We start from the raw sequence: 17567 nt of genomic DNA, 5'->3' as shown, positions 1-17567 counted from the left end.
CTCCCTGTGTTTCCCTGCCCCAGCAGCAACCTGCCAAGCCCTCATGGCTGAGCTACAGAAGCCCCAAAAAGATTGAAATAGCTGCCCTGGTCTTGGGGCTCTGCTGGTTTTTGATGCTCCTCTGCTGATTTCCCAGGATATAAGTGAGAGAGAGAGAGAGAGAGAGAGATCACATTTCTAGGGTGACATCAGTCCCCTCCCATTTTAGGCAGCTGGTGGCTTGTGAGCAACCTCAGTGAAATGCCACTTGCTCCTGGAGCTTGGACAGAGAGCTGGACATGCAGCATCCTTGGTGTGAAGGTGCAAAAGAGAAGTTGGAGATCTTTTAAGAAGCACCATACTCCAGTTTGATGTGCTCAGATACACTAGAAAGAATGGCAAACCATCAGTCAAATAAGTCAGACATCTCCAGGGAATCTGAAAAGGAGAAGTACACTTTGTCTACTTCTTTAACATTTTTAAGCATGGAGAATATACTTTGAACACAAGGAGTGCTTTTATCTGTAACTATCAGGGCAAGCTGGACAAACACTATTATCCATGACCTGAAAAGCAAACCTGGAGCCCCAATCCAGCAGAGTTTTTATTATACATAATTATTGAACACATGTGTAAGCCCCATTGAAACTTATAAAAATTCAAGATGCACTCACATTATTTGTTCAACAGGGATCAGCTCAGGGATGTACTTAGAGTACTTCCAGGGTTCAAGGAACAGAGCTAAAATCGTTGCTCCTGGTCTGCCCTCTATTCTCATTAAGAAAGTTCTTCACTTTTTCTGCATCATCTTTTATAGTAAAGGCTCCCCACAACAGCTGTAGACAAGATTCCTCTCCTGTTTGAGGGCATATAATCCTTAGCATGGGCAATATAAACAGGCTCAGCTGCATAAAACAAACTGGATTTTGCTGGTACTTTTTCCATATCTAAGAAAACCTACGCTAGTGGTTTTTTTTAAAACATCAAAAACATTTGGCTGCATAAACAGCCAGAAGTGGTTATATACTTTGTAGGGTTATTGGAAGTTAGAATAGTTGCTCATGAACATACTGAATGGATTTTACTGGTTTCCCATAATGGAGCCCAGGCTGGCATTGCTTTAGACATTTGAGTGTAGAAGAAATGTCAAGCATGCACTCATCCCCCTGACTGCAGTTCAAATCAAACAAACTGGGCTAGACAAGCTAATAACAAGCTCTGTTCACTCCAGAAAGGCAGCTATGGAAATATGCCTCATTTTATATATTATTACATGCGTGATCTGAAAAGGCCACTGAAAAAGCAACAAGCACTGTTCTTTTTTTTTTTCAAAATGACCAGTTTCAAGCTACTTATTGAACAAAAAAACCCAAACCAGCACATTGTACTTGCAGCATGGATGTGTTCATAATTCAGTTTTCCCTGTCATAAATTATGATTCATGTAACTAGAATTTCCTTACTAATATAAATTGGGAACATATACGGAAACCACTGTTACCAAAACTTGAAAGTAAATTAGAGCTAATTTTTGGGGGTTAATTTATGAAGGCAATAGGACATGCCTTGTTGTTCGCAGCTCTAGCGTCAAAATAAAGAACGAGCACAATTTATAGTTTGCTTCTTATGTAAAAATTAACATTTGAACTTTAATTCTTTTGCAGCTATATTTAAGAGATGGCACAAAGACAGTAGACACTGTGAGGTCTGGTGCTGCTCTGTCTTCAGGGTGGTTTGCCATTTCCCTATTTAGAAACCAAAAGCCCCTTTTCAGCTGGCATCTGAACAACTTTACAGGGTTTCTCAGTGAAGATGGAAGGAAGACACATTCCCTTCCTTATACATCTCTCTGTGCTATAGGAAATCATCTTGAAGTAGTCCTGGCATGGCTGGAGATGCCTCCATAACTGAACTCCCAAAAATCAGCAGCCCAGTGCCTTGAGTGAGTACGTCCTAACATATGTACCTCTTTCTTTCTGAATTCCTACGCCTACATTCTAAATATTTACCCTAGCAAACATTACCCAGCCTATGGATTCCAGCTGCAACCAACATCGTGCCTCCTCCCTCTGCATGGATGGCCTTTCCAAAGCTCCTGGGTACCCAAAGCATCAGACACTGCTTCCCTCCAAAACAGCTTCTTATCATAGAAACACAAAAGGTCACGGGAACAGTTTGCAGCCTCTCTCAGCAAAGGGAATAAATCTGCAAACAAAGCCATTAGCAGTTTCCAAAATAAACCCCTGTTCCTGGTCGCCAGGACCGCAGAGTGCCACATATGCACTGCACAGAGATGCCTGCTCACGTGTCAGCTGAGCAGCTGTGGAGAGCTGGGAGCCAAAGGAACGCTCTCCCTTCCACCACAGAAATGCCACCTTAATTAATTATTTTGATTCTAGGAGCTTTAAAGCATTAAAGATAACCACGGGGAGATCAAGAGAGGTTTTCGCCTATCAGCCGACTTTATTGCTGTCTCCAATTAATACCCACGTACAACAGGTGTCACTTCAAAAAAGAAAAAAAAAATTAAAAAGCTGTCCTGGAGTAGCATATTCCTGAAAGGACACACACACACAGAAATTACTGGGGAGCCATCTGTGCCACAAAAATTTCAGCAGAGATGCAGCGGCCAGAAAAAAATCAACAGCAGTGAAAGCAAACATTCTGAGGTGAGATATGGCAAAAATGTTTGAGTCAGCACTAATAAAGATTTTTCCTGATTATTGCTTTCCTTATCAGGCTGGCAGGGACAATTCACCCCTCTTGCACTTCCCCAGTGCTCCAGGGCAGGCGCCCCTCTCTCCCCTCTGGCATCCCTGTTGGAATCGCTCCCGCTGCCCGAGGCTGTCTCGTTTGTCTGTCGTCTCTCCCAAAGTTTGTTTTCCTGCTGCTATGGTTCTCCCGTTGCTGGTATAAACACCAGCAGAAGTCTCCTGCGTGACTCAGGCTCAGTTTGCTTTGGTAGGAACTCCTTGTCACATCTGCCAGACCTAAGCCAGGTCCTCCAAACATCAACCTTCTCAAACCTGGTCTTGCCCTCTCCCTAAAAATTTCACGTGGATTTCGTAGCATCAAACCAAAGATTTATCAGGACACCATCCTCATTGTCTTTCTCAAATCTCCCACTAAACCTCTTACCTTCAGATTACAGAGCTCATGGAGCAGAAAACACATCTTCTGGTTTAAAAGGCTCCTGCTATCTTCTGGCCAGAAACAAATAAACAAATCCATGTGAAGCCCGGTTTGAAACAAGCATTCAAACAGCTGAGGAGGAATTAAATAATTGATAGTGACAGGTATTAATGGGGCAAACAAATTTACGGAGGCTGCAATTATACCCAGGTTGTACTTGTTTGAAATGTTAACTGTCTGATGAGACTTAACACCCAGCTAATGAGCTTTTAAAAGTAATTCCCACATGCCGCCACCTTCCCTTGCTCACGGAAGGGAAGCAGAGTGTCTGGCAATTGCCATGGCCATCAATCCAGGACTAGCAGCTAATCCTGTTTTATTGCCATCATTAGCTAAATACATCGACCATCCACACACCAGCTGTCTGCTCTTCCTCTTTCTCCCACTCTTCCTCTCCCTTCCTGCTCTCCAGCCTCGGCGTCTCCACACATTAGATAATGCTGTCACTCCAGCCAGGTTACTCATTCCTAGTATTCCTTTTCTCCCTGATATCCAGCCCACTGGAAAGGCGTTCAGGTTACACAGCTGCCTTGTGATCCTGCACGGACACCTCCTCCACCTGGAGCTCCAGGAACTTCTCCACATTTGCATGTAGTTCTGAAAACTAAACCCCCTTTCCTGAGGCTGGATGTGGCCAGTCTTCCCCAAAACCAGTTCCTCTGTAGCCAGAGCTCCTACCTGGGCTCCCCTCAGCCACCCTCACCACTGCTCTTACACTTTGCCCTCTCTGTGAAGACATCATTAAACTTGCACGAAAAGGGTCTAAGATCAAAAAGTGTGTATGAAAAAAAATCCTTACAATTTGACGTGGCCAAAAAATGCATTTAAAATACGAAAGACTACACACTTTCTTCTTGCTTCTATTAAAGAGTCTGCACTGGGGAGGGGCTGTGCAGATTTGCAGCACCTGAGAGGTGAAAATGTGCAAAGACCTACACCAGGAAGCAAAACTGGGGAGAGTAATCCATGAACATTCAGTTTATGTTGTTTCAGAGAGAGGTGAACGGAGTAAATGAAAACCATTGTTAGAGCCTTACGTGAAACCCTTTGCAGGTTTTATTTATTTAACTTCAGCTGGTCCACGGACTTCTTTTTTTTTTTTTTTTTTTTTCCCAAAAGGCTTTTCATTAAAAAAAGGTGGCTAAAGAGTACTGGAGTTATTTTACCTGCATGGTAGGGAGCAGGCAGCCTTCCTTCAGCCTGCAGAAGGAAACAAAGAACAAACTCACACCTGTGTCTCATGCCAAAGTAAGTAAACAAATGCAGTGAGTTATGGGACCATTCTCTCAGCTGCCTTTGCTTGTTTGCTCGCCCAGCTCCTTTACTTCATGGCAAGGGGCCATTTTAAAAAATCCTTTGTCTGCTACTATTTACATTAAGATTTCTGTTTTACAAAGTGTGTCACAGAGAGTACAAACCAACATCTTCAAGCCCAGGTGTGCAGTGCTGGGTTTCTCAGTGAGTGCTGTGCAGAGCTATCCAGAGTTCTCAGAGGAAAAACTTCATCAAACCATTTTTTCCTCACGTGTGAGTTACCTTTCCTCCATTCTGAATGCCCCAGGCCAGACACCCAGTTTTTGATCCATTCAAAGCCTGCCCAGACACCTGGTGAGCCACCCCAAAAATTTCTGAGTGTATCAGTCCCTCCTGGATCAGCACTGACAATGCTATGCCAGGAATCCTGTGATCCTGCTGCTGCCTGAAAACCAGGAATATCACCTGATGACAGGAGAAGAATAATGACTCGGGGGGACAGAAAAATACCATAAAATAACCTTACCAACATCATATGCTAACTTAGCTGACTAAAAGCACTTTATTCCTGCATTCTTCACCCGGCATCAAATGACAGAACCAATAATGTTATCATGTGCCAGCCTGCACAAGCCAGGCCTTGCTAATCTCTCCTCACTCGTTCTCCCTGCGCTGTACCGCAGTGTGCCGCTGTCCCAAGGAGCTGAATTGCCCCTTTGTTATGTCAGGTACAGTTACCAGCCCTGGTACAAACCCATTCCTCCTCCTTAGAGTGCCCATTGTCCCTGGTTGTTTACTGCGGGCGCTCTCGCTCTCTGCAGCGCCGGGACATCTGGTGACTGGCAGCACTGGGCATTGTCCCGCTGCCCAGCATCCTCAGCAGGGCAATGAAACAAAGCCCATCAGTGTCTCTTTGTACACCAGCATCTCAGATGAGCAAGGACAAGACAAATGAGGTTGCTGAAGCAGTGTCTTATCCTTCATTTCCTTCGTGGTATCGCAGCCCTGGATAGGAAACCTCCGTGAAAGAAATTCAGCTGACTGCATCCTGCACTGGCCTAGTCACAGCATGGCAAATGATGCTCAGGCAACCCAGGGCCACAGAACAGCTTTGTGTTCTGTTTGCAATATATATTCTCACGTCACGTCGTGTGATGCAGCAATCCCAGGCCAAAACCATAATTCAAAACAACCGGTGGGTGGGGAGGGTTCAAAGTGAAATAGAGTGGTGGGAAGAGTTTTCAGACACTCAGCGCTGGCCTCGGTGCTTGTTGAACCTCAGCATCACCACGAGGGTCTGTGACAAGAGGCAAAGCGCTTTGGAAAGGTCCAACGAATTTTCCTGCTTGATGGAAAGGGTTTGTGCAGCATTTTTTGTCCACTGTGTAGAGAGGAGGAGACTGAGGAGCAAGGAGAGCCATAGGATGTGGGGCTGTCAGGGAATGGGGGAAAGTAAAAGTGAATTAATAAACTGCTGTACTTATTTTAGTTGCGTGAGACAACCTTACAGACAGAAAGCCACTGGCACAGCCCTGGGGAGCAGCCAAACAAAACTCATCATGGCAGAGCAGGAGAGAGACATTATTAGGCAGAAAGGAGGAAACAGAGAGATGAAAAAGTTAAAGAACTGGGTCATTTAATCAGCAAGGTGAACCCTTTCCTTAAGTTAACTGCACTTATACAGTCTGTAACAGTTTGTAATTATGTTTGTAATTGTTTTATCCCTTACGGGTGGCATGATTGAATAGCACATGGGAGTGGCTGAATCAGATCCATCCCCCTTCCCATGGGAGCAGCAGTGGATGCCTGGTCCTCACAGCTCCTACCAACTTCCTGGGCGCTTTCTCAGCGGCTTTTTTCATCTGAGTCATTGCATTTCATAGCTAGTGATGAATTCAGCCTTCATTCCTTTTCTTAGTTAATTTTTAAAAGTGATTTCTAATTCTGTCCCACACAATATCCTGTGGCAATGAGTCCCACCATTAATTTTGTGGTGGACAAAAATACTTTTTCCTTTACTAGTCTTACCTGCTGCTTGATCTTTTTACTGCTTATGTTTGGTTTTATTGTAACAATCAATAACTGTGCTCTAATTACATCTGCCTTATAGACCTGACCAGGTTTCCATCTCTCCTCCAGATCAGTAAGAGGATTGTTCAGCAGGCAGTTTTGGAGAGAGGATATTTCCTCAAGGAGTAGGTAGCAAGGAAGAAGGCAAAAAAAAAGGGAGACATTAAGACTAAGGTAACGGAAAGACCAAGGCTGTGGGAATTGAAAAGGTGTGAGGCACAGCTTGGGGCTGAGTGATTGATGTGAGGTCTTTAAGCAAAGCCCAGAATGTGATGAGTTTCATTTTCATAAAAAACACTGCAGTCATTATGTGGTGGCCAGAAGGCTGTACAGCACTAAATATTGCTGATGTTGAAGACCTTCTTTTTAAGAGCTCAGATCTTAAAATATCATGTGTGGGCACCAGCAAGCAGTTATTTGTGGTGAGTGGTTACCAACGGACAGAGAGCCCAGCTACCATAAACATTGCAACTTTATTTTCTTCCTTTGTACTGCTATTCCAGAAATGTGCCAAATAAAACACGTTCCTCCGAACAGACCCACTATTATTTTATGGTCTCGCCATGCTGGGTTAGAAATTGCAGTGTCATGAAAACATCCTTTAAATGAATAATAAAACATGATATTCCTAAGACAGGGTCTTTCATCTTGAGGGAACCTGCACAGCCTCACCAACCCCCCACCCCTTCCACTGCCGGGACAGGTACCAGCCCTCACCAACATCGCTCAACGCTCCAGGCAGCAAATGTGGAGTGAATAACGTGTGGCATTTAACAAGCAGTGCAAAGGCAAGGAGAAAAATTTAAAAAAAAAAATAAAATGCAATTATTCTTACTGGGAAGTGGGCCAAGAGGCTGGAGTGAGCACGTCAGTGGGTCGGGAGCAATCAGGGTTCTGTTGCGACAGCTCCCCGGGGAGGGTGGTGACTCCAGCTCCTCATTGCTCCAAGCAAATTGATGAACATTAGGTTTAACATCATCAACACCCAAATTCTGGAGGTTTTTTGAGTGGTTTTCCTCCCAGCTACTGCTTATATGGTATCTGACGTTGTCCTGTTCCTCCACAGAGTTCAAACATGAGAAAGGGCACGGCGTTACTGAGCTCTGTGAGCTTATAAGTGGCACTTGGGACGTGGTTTAGGGGTGGACTTGGCAGTGGTAAATTTATAGTTGGACTTGATGATCTTAAAGGTCTTTTCCAACCTAAATGATTCTGTGAAATTCAAATTCCACTTGACTTCCATGCTCTTCATTCATCTGAAAAAAAAAGAACTTTTTCCTATTAGCACACTCGTAGCCCATGACAATACACACTGTGCCTTCTGCATCATGGTTTGCATACCACTGTGGGTCTGTTTCTGTAGAAGTAACATTTTTACCCCTTAGATTTTACAATCTGAATTGTAACAAAGCAAGGTAATGGACATAAAGGAATGGAAAGAATAAAATGAAACCCAAGACATAGAAAGAAACATGTGCTTATGACAAACGTACACGACTTTGCCTGACACATTCAAATGAGTCAGCAGAAAAACAAACAGAGAAAACAAATTCAATGCCCAGTTATTAAAAAAAAAAAAAAGCTAAATTTTTAGACTGGACACAGCTTTATTCATGATCCAGACTGAGAAATGCAGCTGAGAGCAGAGCCTCAGAGCAAAATGCACCTCCCCTCCAGTGACTTACTGCAAGCGATGTTTTCTTGGCATGGTCTGCCTTCTCTGGGGAATTCTCCAGCCCCTGTCCCTGGTTAGTGTGTTTGGGCATCGGGAACACCCCCAGATAACATTCACTTCCAGCTGGAAATCTGTCGGATCACTGAGATCATAGTCCCACAGGAGAGGTGAGAGGACATCCAAACCCTGATGAAGCATCAGTTGCTTCTGTGCAAAGACTTAATTTTTTTCTTAATAAAATAATAGAGAACTTGTGAGGATCACCTATTTAGGAGTAAGACCAGTCATTTTGCTCCACTGGACTTCATTCTAGGAGTTAAATGCATCATTCTGTGAGTGAAGTAGTTTAAATATTATGTGATCCAACAATAAACACAAATTTCGGTGATTACTTCAATTTTAGTGTCCCAGCGAAAATATACCTTCCCCTTTCATACTTATTACATACACTTAGGAAAGAAAGGGGAAAAAAAAAGTTTCTTTTTTCCATTTTACTCACCTTACTTTTTCTCTCAGGTGTGGAGTGACATTTCAGCTAGGGAAGCAGACCAGAGGACCATTTCCCCCATCATTATGCAGAGAACAGAGGCTGCAGTTTTAAAATTTATCTGTTTTTTTGCACCAGTGACAACGAGAACAAGAAGACCACGCCATAAAGCTCCTCCATGCTCTCTTTCCAAATTCTGCTGCAGCAGGAATGCCAGTAAAAATATCAGTTTTCTGTTGGGCTGTGTGGAGCAGTGTTCCCCTGGAAGCAGTGTGGAGGCTCCAGCTGCCCACAGGCACAGCCCCGAGCCATGAATGCTGCATGTGCTGCATACAAAATTCTCCTTACCTTTGGATTTGGAAAATTAAATAAAATAAATAAGTTTTAAAGAATTCCCACTGAATGAATTCTCACTTTGGGAAGTATGTGGGCTTGGGGTTTTTGTATAACAATAATAATAGTAATAATAATTCCATTTGGAGCAGTATGTCAGAGGGCTTCTCTTAGGAAAGCAGCCTGAGATTAATGGGAATGATACAGGAAGCACTTACAGATACAGAATGAATGACCAGGAGATAAGGAGGACAGGAATCTGCTTATCCAGGGTTTGTGCAGAAGACCCAGTGCATTTTAATGCCCTGTTCATAACTAGTGGTGGGAAAAGCTAAATACACTCAGACCTTTAATTACCTAACTGTTCTTTTGGATTAGGCAGGCAACATGCAAGAGGTGGTGTTAGTGCTGCAGCAGATGAGATCTGCAGATCCAAGCTCACATCTGATTATAGGTTCAAATCTGTGGGTGCAAAATTAAAGGCTGAATTCCAACCAACTTTTAAAAGTTGCCTTTCAAGTGGTGAAACAAGAGCCTCCACCCATTCCCCAGCTGCCTGTGATTTATCTGGGCTGTAAGCTTGCCCAGCATCATTGGCAGGTAAAGAGGCCCTCAAGCCTGGTATTCGGGGCTAGAGAGAGTTAAGGGTACTTTTCCATGTAAAGTGAGTTTGGGAGAGGAATGCCTTGAATTTTGATGATATTGGCCTGGTTCTCAGCTCCAGGGCGGTAATGCAAAGCAGTGCTACTGCATTCCACTTGCCAGGCTGAGGAGCAAGTATGAGCCACAAGTGAGCAGTAAAGGCAAGTGATTAAACAGCAGGGCTGCCCTCCACCTCCCTCCCGAAGGAGGGTGAGGAATGATGCAGCAAATAATATGATGCTTGCAACAGTCAGGCAGAAGCTGAAACGTCTTTAAAAAAATTTATAGAGTCTCTTTTTGTTTCTGGTCTGTGAGACTCAGGCAAAAGCTGTTTCCTTCATGTTAGATGAGCTCTGCAGGATCATCTCCATTAGCAGACACTTTCAGGGGTGTACTCCTATCAACCAGCTTTACCAGAACTGGACCAGGACGATACCCACCTATTCTAAACCTAATTTTGAGCTCCTTGCAATTAGGAGCAGAAAGTAGGATGGTTTTGCAGGACGTTCTGGGAGAGCTGGGCACGGCTGAGGGTTGGCACAGGAGACACAACTTCTGGGCAGAAAGCTCTGAGGAGCTTTGCTCAGTGGTGAGCAGAGCTCAGTCTTTCCATTCAGAGGTCCAGGGCTGAACAAAATGCCCAAATCCTCTCTCACCCTTCAGAGAGCCACATGCTTGTTTTTCTGGGGTGGGGGGAATAACACCAGAGGCACTGGGATGACAATAGTCCCTTCAACTCTGCAGCTCAGATTTTGTCTCATGGGCAGGGTTGGAGCTGGAGGAAGGTAGAAGCTCTCTCTAATCAAACCCAAGGCTACATTCCAGGTTTTAAAGCACAGGTAAGACCCAGAGGGAAGCCTGCCCCAGTCCCATATAATTTCCTTGTGACTCTCAGCAGTTCTGCTGCTCCACTCCCCTTCCCTGCTGACACACACACCAGACAAGTGCTGTTTTTCCCAGCTTGTTCACCATGCTGGCACATCAGGGGAAAACAAAACAGATGAAACTATTCATGATGCCAAAAGGGGAGAGAGACATCTCTCATCTCTCTGCCAGCATCCAGCCATGCAGCTCCAGCTGACTTCTCCCACCAGCAGTCCTTACTGCAGCAAATCCAGCTCTGCTTCATCCCTGTAACCTGGCTCCACTCCATGGGAATATGGCCTCTGCCCTGTTTGCTCTCCCAGGGAGAAGCAGAAGTCCCTGCAGTCATGGTGGGGACACTGGCCTTTGGGAGGTCTATCCCATTTGATGACTTCCACTTCTTTACTGAGGACTGTCTGAGGTGCTGCTGAAAACCCCAAGGTAGCTTTTGGCTCCACAGACTTGAAACAGAACAACAAAACCTGAGATCCATAGACCCAGGGCAGTCAGTAAATGCCTTGTGTTTGGGGAGCAAAGGACTGGACCATTCACTATCTTCCTTGTGGAGAGATTCACCTGTTCATCCCAAAAATGCTTTTCAACCCTCTGCCATCACCAAGTAATCCCTCACAGAATCACAGGACCACAGAGTGGTGTTGGAAGGGACCTTAAAGATCATCTCATTCCACCCCCTGCCATGGGCAGGGACACCTTCCACCATCCCAGGTTGCTCCAAGCCCCGTCCAACCTGCCCTTGGACACTTCTAGGGATGGGGCAGCCACAGCTTCTCTGGGCAACCTGTGCCAGGGCCTCACCACCCTCACAGAAAATAATTTCTTCCCTATATCCAATCTAAACCACTGTTAGACTTCTGGAACCATGGAAGTTGGGCTAAGATTCCCCAGCCCTTAGATCTGCCAGGTTTATGTGCTCTGAAACCCACTCAACACAATTAATTCTAGAATCAAAATCTGTAATCTGAAATGCTGTCACCTGATGTGAATTTGGAGGCACTGGTAGCCAGGTGAGGGTGAGGTCCAGGAATTGCCACAGGAGGAGTATCTCTAGCAATCATTTCTAGTTTACATAAAGCAGCTTGATGTGATTCAAATCCAAGGAGCCACATGAGCTCACTCAGCTATTTTTATCTCTAAATTATGTACACCAGGAGGATAGATTTTTCCCTTTTCTCTTTCTTCTGTTGACATTACCACTGCAGATTAAGGCAAAGGTCTTTTAGGAACTACCTCCTTTTTGAAGCTTGATTTTGATGACTCTTCAGTCCTCAATAGCTTGAGACAGTCACTGGAAAGCCTCACCCTCAAATTCTGTATTTTGATAATATTATTCTCTTGTATCAATGCTCCTTCAGTTTTCCAGGTAGACACCTATCCCAGGCTGCCAGCAGGCAGGTTAGGAATGCATCAACAGAGCTGAAGAGGAGAATCACAGAATCTGCCAAGTTAGAAGGGATGAGTGAGGCTGTAGGGAAAAAAAACACACCGTGACAGGAATCAGGAGGAGGAGTGGTCCCTCTGAGTCTTTCATTGGCCATTTCCTTAATACCCATTATGGCTTTGGTGACATGTCTAATTTCAAATCCCAATTTTAATTACATTTAATGACACGTTTCTTTCCTCTGCCCGTTTTCTGCCTGATTACTCAAGATGAGCTGAAGAGCCAAACTCCAAAATTACCTCCAGTTTCCAAACCACCTTTCACACTTGCTGTTAATACCATTAGTATTTTACGTTATTCCCATAGATACATCACCAGGCAAACATACACAGTCCCTGCCCTGCAGAAATTTTGGTGCAGGCTTGAGATGTGACAAGGAACAAGCCCTAACAGCACTGGGGCTGGAGTGAGTGAGGTAATGATGTGCAGGCACGTGCACAGCTCGGCTGATTTCTGCTCAGAGATTAAATCATTTTTTTTTGTTGTTGTTTATTTAATTATTGAACTCAGAAGAATTTCTAGCAATCCTCGTGGGATCTGGGACCCATTCATGTCTATTGCTCATGTCTAAATTAAAAATGGAAAACAGATGGTGGGTTATTAGATGGCTGCAACAGAAGCTGACAATCTGTTCTGTCCCCATATCGGCAGGGGAGTGAGTGCTACAATATGTGGAATCCAGTCCTAGCTGTGTGTCACAGGTGTTGATCCAGTGTCTCTGCACAGAAATGAAGCAGCCAGATTTACGTCCTCCAGTTCAGCTTCGTGGGCTTGCTCTGAAGGTTACTCACAAAGCAAGAGGAAGGAGATCAAAGGCTTCAGTTAATGTGCATCTTGAAGCTTCACCAAATTGAAAACCCCTCATTGCAGACAGAATCAAACCCTGCTTTGTCTGTAGGAAATGGAAGCTGAGATAGTTAATGTTTAAAAATCCAATATATTAAAATATTACCAAATCCTTTGTTTTGCTGTAACTGCGTTATCACCACAACCAAAGGGAATGCTGGTGACAAAAGACACAGGCTGAGTGAAGAAATCAGCCTTTCAGGTAGTAAGAAATAAATCAGGTTAACACCCAGGGAAGGGCAGTGTTGGACAGTGCTTGTGAGAGGAGGAGGATACAACTCGGGTGTGTTTCTGCAGTGAAGGACAAGGAAAGGCTGAGCTACAAGGGTTTTTTTTAATGGGTATACAGTATCTCCTTAAACAGCTTAGGGAACAATATGTAGTGCCAAAATAATTTGTGAAATCATCCAGGTGATAGATAATCAATATTATATACTCCTGTCAGATACATGTGGTACACAGGACTCACCTTGGCAGTGTGCATGCCTTGGGCTCCCTTGCAGACCAATCACTTTTTTTGCAGGCTCCATATCCCAAGTTGTCTTGTTGAGCATTTGACAAGTGCTTCAGATGTGAGATAAATCCCTACCCAGCACTGCAGGGACACCAATCATTTGGGAAACCTTTCCCAACCTCACCCAACCAGTCAGGAGCATTTTCTGGGCCAAGGAGAAGCGACTCCAGACCCTCAGGGTGATGCTGTCCATTGGGGCTTATTTGGCAGAAACCTTTGGAACAGTGGGAAGGAATTATGATGCTGGTGAGGGTCTTGTGAGACCAGCATTCAGAACTCACCTCTGCCTCACTGAGACGCTGCACAAGCTGTTTAATTCTGCTTTTCAGGTCTTCTCTGTGAAACGGGAGCAGTGTGATTCTTCCTCCCAAATGGAGGGAGATGCAACAGCAAGAGCATCACCACACAACAGATGCTGCACAAGTGGGGACAGTGATTGCTATAGAGAAGTGCTTTAAGTTATAAAGTCCAGTGATCAGAAGATGAAGCCCTTTAAAGCTTTTTTCCTCCCTACCCTGTGGCTGATGGGCCATGAGAAGCAGGTGGAGCATCCCACAGCCTGGGGCTTTGCTGCTGCTGCTGGAAGTCAAATGTTCATAGATGGTCTTTCTTAGCAAATGAAGGCTGAAATACAGCATGAAAAGACATTTATTGCAATTCAGGCATCATGAACTTCAGCAGGCACTCCCTGCACTCTCAGCCTATTGAATACCTGCCAAGGAAGGAAACCTGCCATTTCTGTAGCAGCATGCACCTTTTGTTTGCCATGGTATTTTTCAGGGGAAACATTAGATCTGCCTTAGCAAAAAATTAACATCTGGAGATTCTCAGTTTGGAAATAGCAGGTGATGTGTTTTGGCAAAGGACAAATCCATGACAAAGAATTTAATATAAGAGGGAGACGGGATAGTTCATGGGACCAGGACTTTAAACTTCCAACTGAGGTGTGAAATGGTGCTTACCAACAGTAAACAGTGGAGGATTGCTAAATGTTAATAATCTCTGCATCACACCACCATCTTCCTATTTACATATATATTAAAATGACCACGACTTTCCTGTTTGTATTTCCTCACTGGAAACATTCCGGGAAACAAGATTATTAATGAAAAATTCATCAAATCAAAGAATCACGTGGAAATATCGGAGGGCATTTTTAAAATGTGAATTCCTGGTTTGCAACCATTCCCATCTTCTCGGGGAATCTGCTTCCAAGAGCTGTGTTTGTGACCTGTGTTGGGTGTTCACACAAATACACACACTATATCCACAATGATCCATTGCCTGGCAGCAGCCCACAGAAGCCTGTAGGGATGGGGAGTTTGAAAGTGTAAGATAGCTTTAATATATCAATATCCAGGCACCCTGGGGATTTTTTTTTCCTTAACATGCTCTTGCACTTCTTGCAATGATGTATTTCATTCGCCTCTGGATAACATACATAGCAAATGAAAAATTAAGTTTTGCATTTCTGTTTTATACTTGCTCTGGACAACTAAGAACCCTGGCCTTTATAAGCCACAGATTGTTTGGGACAGCCCAAGAATCAGATCAGGGAAAAGGAGAAGGTGAGAACTATCTCTCTCTCCTCTTTAACTGGTTTAAGGGAGGAACAAATTAAACTGGGCTACAAAAATTACTCCTAAGCCTTGAAGACCATGGGGCAAGAGAAGGAACATGTTCTGTCATCTGAAAAACCAAATTACGTGAAATGCTAAAACCACAGGATTTGTTTACTACAGGAAGCACTTACATTTCCAGACTTGAGAGCGCTTTCTTCACAACCCTGATTAAAATTACTCATCAAAACATTGCACAGAATTAACTTCATTTCATATGGTGAACAATTATGCAGCTTGGGTGGAGTGGAAAATATCCAGCACGTTATTAGTTGTGTTTAGCACAGGCATGTGGCAGAATGTCTCCATTTTCCTGTCTTGGAGCTGTGTGCCAGTGCAGACTTCTACCAAGAAAAGCAAAGGTGAGCTGGAAAAGCTCAGACTTTGAAACATCAACACAGGAGTGAGCAGCTGCAAAACAAGGAGTTTTTCAAAGACAAGTTTTTCTCCTTGTTCTTCACATAAACTCACTGCAGAGGCAAACTAGAGAAAATAGGCTGTAGTGATACGAGTGGTTTGTTAGAGGACAAACAGCTATTTTTTCAACAGCTCTCTTGGATGTTACAGAGCTGGGAGAGGGTGTAGATGAACCCTTCTGTTCTCAGCTCCTGCCCATGTGATGATGCACTCACATGTGACAACCACATTTGAAAGGAAAACCGTGGGTTTTTTGACTTTGATTAAGCTGATTAATGTGTTCTCCTCTAGCACCTTTTCTGTGCTTAACAAAGTCACAGGATCAGATTCCTCACGATGTCTTTTAGCATTTTGGTGCTAAAGAAAACTTGACAGGCTCACATAGGGAAGAGAGACATAGAAAACAGACTCAGAGCAAAGTCAGCCGTGGCTGGGACCTGAGTTCTGGTGCTGCTTGTTTTAGTAGCACAGCTTGGGCTAGGACACTATTTTTCAAGTAACACTAATCCAGAGTGGATTAACATTTCACCTAAAGCATAATGGCTTATTGTCATAAATTCATCACAAAATTACTGCAATTATAAGTGAGAAGCACACTCCAAGAAAATAGACTTACTGGGGGGGGCACAGGGGGGAAATATTCACTAGGGCATGCAGCTAAAAAACCTCATGCTGACAAAGCATGTTAAAGATTTTGTGTAGAACTCCTATCATGGCCAGCCTGTGTTTGCACAGCCTTTCAGTCAAATGGGTTTTACTAAAGGATATTTGAACAAGAAAAGAACCCTTGAATCAGGCAGACACCACGGATGAAAGACTCACAATTTTGACAAAAAAACGCAAGCTTAAAACAAAAGCATGAAACTCCTCCAGATTTGTAGCCAACTTTATTCCTTTCATAGCACTGGCTTTCAAATACTTTGTGAAAAAAAATGTTGTCATAACAATAAAGCGTGAATAGGCAAATCCATGTATTCCCAGTTGTTGTCCCAAGCAAACAAGAAAAACATTTCACACTTCACTATTAATACAATGTCCCTTTGTCCCAACACATGAAAGAGCTATTTAAAACAAATAAATGAAGAGATAGCTACATTTTCATGGAAGTCTGGAATTTTTTAAAAAATATTCAATGTATTTTCACATTTTCTTTTGCAATTGAATTTTTTCCACCAGCTCTGACCAGGCAATACCACCAGAAAATGGCAGGAGATATACAGAAGGGCAATACATTGTGTGTTTCAGTTGCCTGTCATCAACTGAGAATATATTAAGGTAATTAAGAGCCCTGCTAGTAAACCCTGAGGCCTCTGCCCTCGGGTGGTGAAGACTGGTGCCAATGCATTGACTGAAACATTTGAAGTCCAGAATTCATCCCAGAGTGTCAATCTGTAAACAGTTATTGATAGATGGCAGCTGGGTAAAACCAAAGATCCCAGGGCCAACAAGGAGAAAGAGTTTGACTGGTTTCCCCAGTGTTACATTTTTCTTCTTCCTGTAGACATTTGTATACAAGTTTTGGTGTTCACTTCATAAATGCACACTGTTCTTTTGTCATTAATTACGCTGTAGCTAAGCCAAACATTGGAAGGTGGATTAAAAGAAAGGGATTCTGCATTTTATTCCTACCTCTCCCTTTCTTTTGTGTCTTTGCAAAGTCTATAGCACTTTATACATAGACATAATATAGATCAACTGAGTCACAACCAGTACAGCCAGCTCTGTGTACAGAACATATCTCAGTGCAGGATGTGTACTCTGCTCTGAATGGTGTGTGGTTTGCTGATTTTTAACATCTTAAGTATTCAGATTTTCTCCTAGGCTCCCTCAGAATTTTGTAGTAAAGATGATCTCTGAGTATTGAGAAAAAAAGTCTGCTTGGTTTGTTCATCGTTCTCACTATTTGCTCTCGTGGTCTGTCTTTTTATTCTCTGCTCTCACACTTTATGCTGCCCAAAGTAGCCAAAAACTACCATTGTGAAACTACATAAGCAGGCAAAGTTCAGTATTGATAAAAGTTTGGCCTGCCTGTACCAATTCTTCATTTCTCATCCATTTTTGCTTGCTCAATACAACCATTTCTTCCTGGCAGGTTAGTCTTTGTTATGTGGTTAATGTCATATTAAGTCTTAGAAGAACCCAGACTTTTATCTTCCCTGTGTTCCTCAAAAACATAACATAACATAACATAACATAACATAACATAACATAACATAA

General features: G+C 43.4%; 1 long non-coding RNA gene across 1 annotated transcript; it reads left to right on the top strand.

Moving 5' to 3' along the window:
• Positions 1-5255: 5255 nt before the first annotated feature.
• LOC113952748 lies at positions 5256-8907 on the top strand. Its single transcript, XR_003529648.1, has 3 exons — positions 5256-5380; positions 6564-6668; positions 8795-8907. It is a non-coding gene; the product is annotated as an uncharacterized LOC113952748 (long non-coding RNA).
• Positions 8908-17567: the final 8660 nt, after the last annotated feature.

This window comes from Corapipo altera, unplaced genomic scaffold (genome assembly GCF_003945725.1).
Source record: "Corapipo altera isolate COAL_440 unplaced genomic scaffold, ASM394572v1 180, whole genome shotgun sequence".
Lineage (NCBI taxonomy): Eukaryota > Metazoa > Chordata > Aves > Passeriformes > Pipridae > Corapipo > Corapipo altera.
The sequence above is the reverse complement of the archived record's forward strand: the minus strand, read 5'-3'. Positions and strand labels throughout refer to the sequence as shown.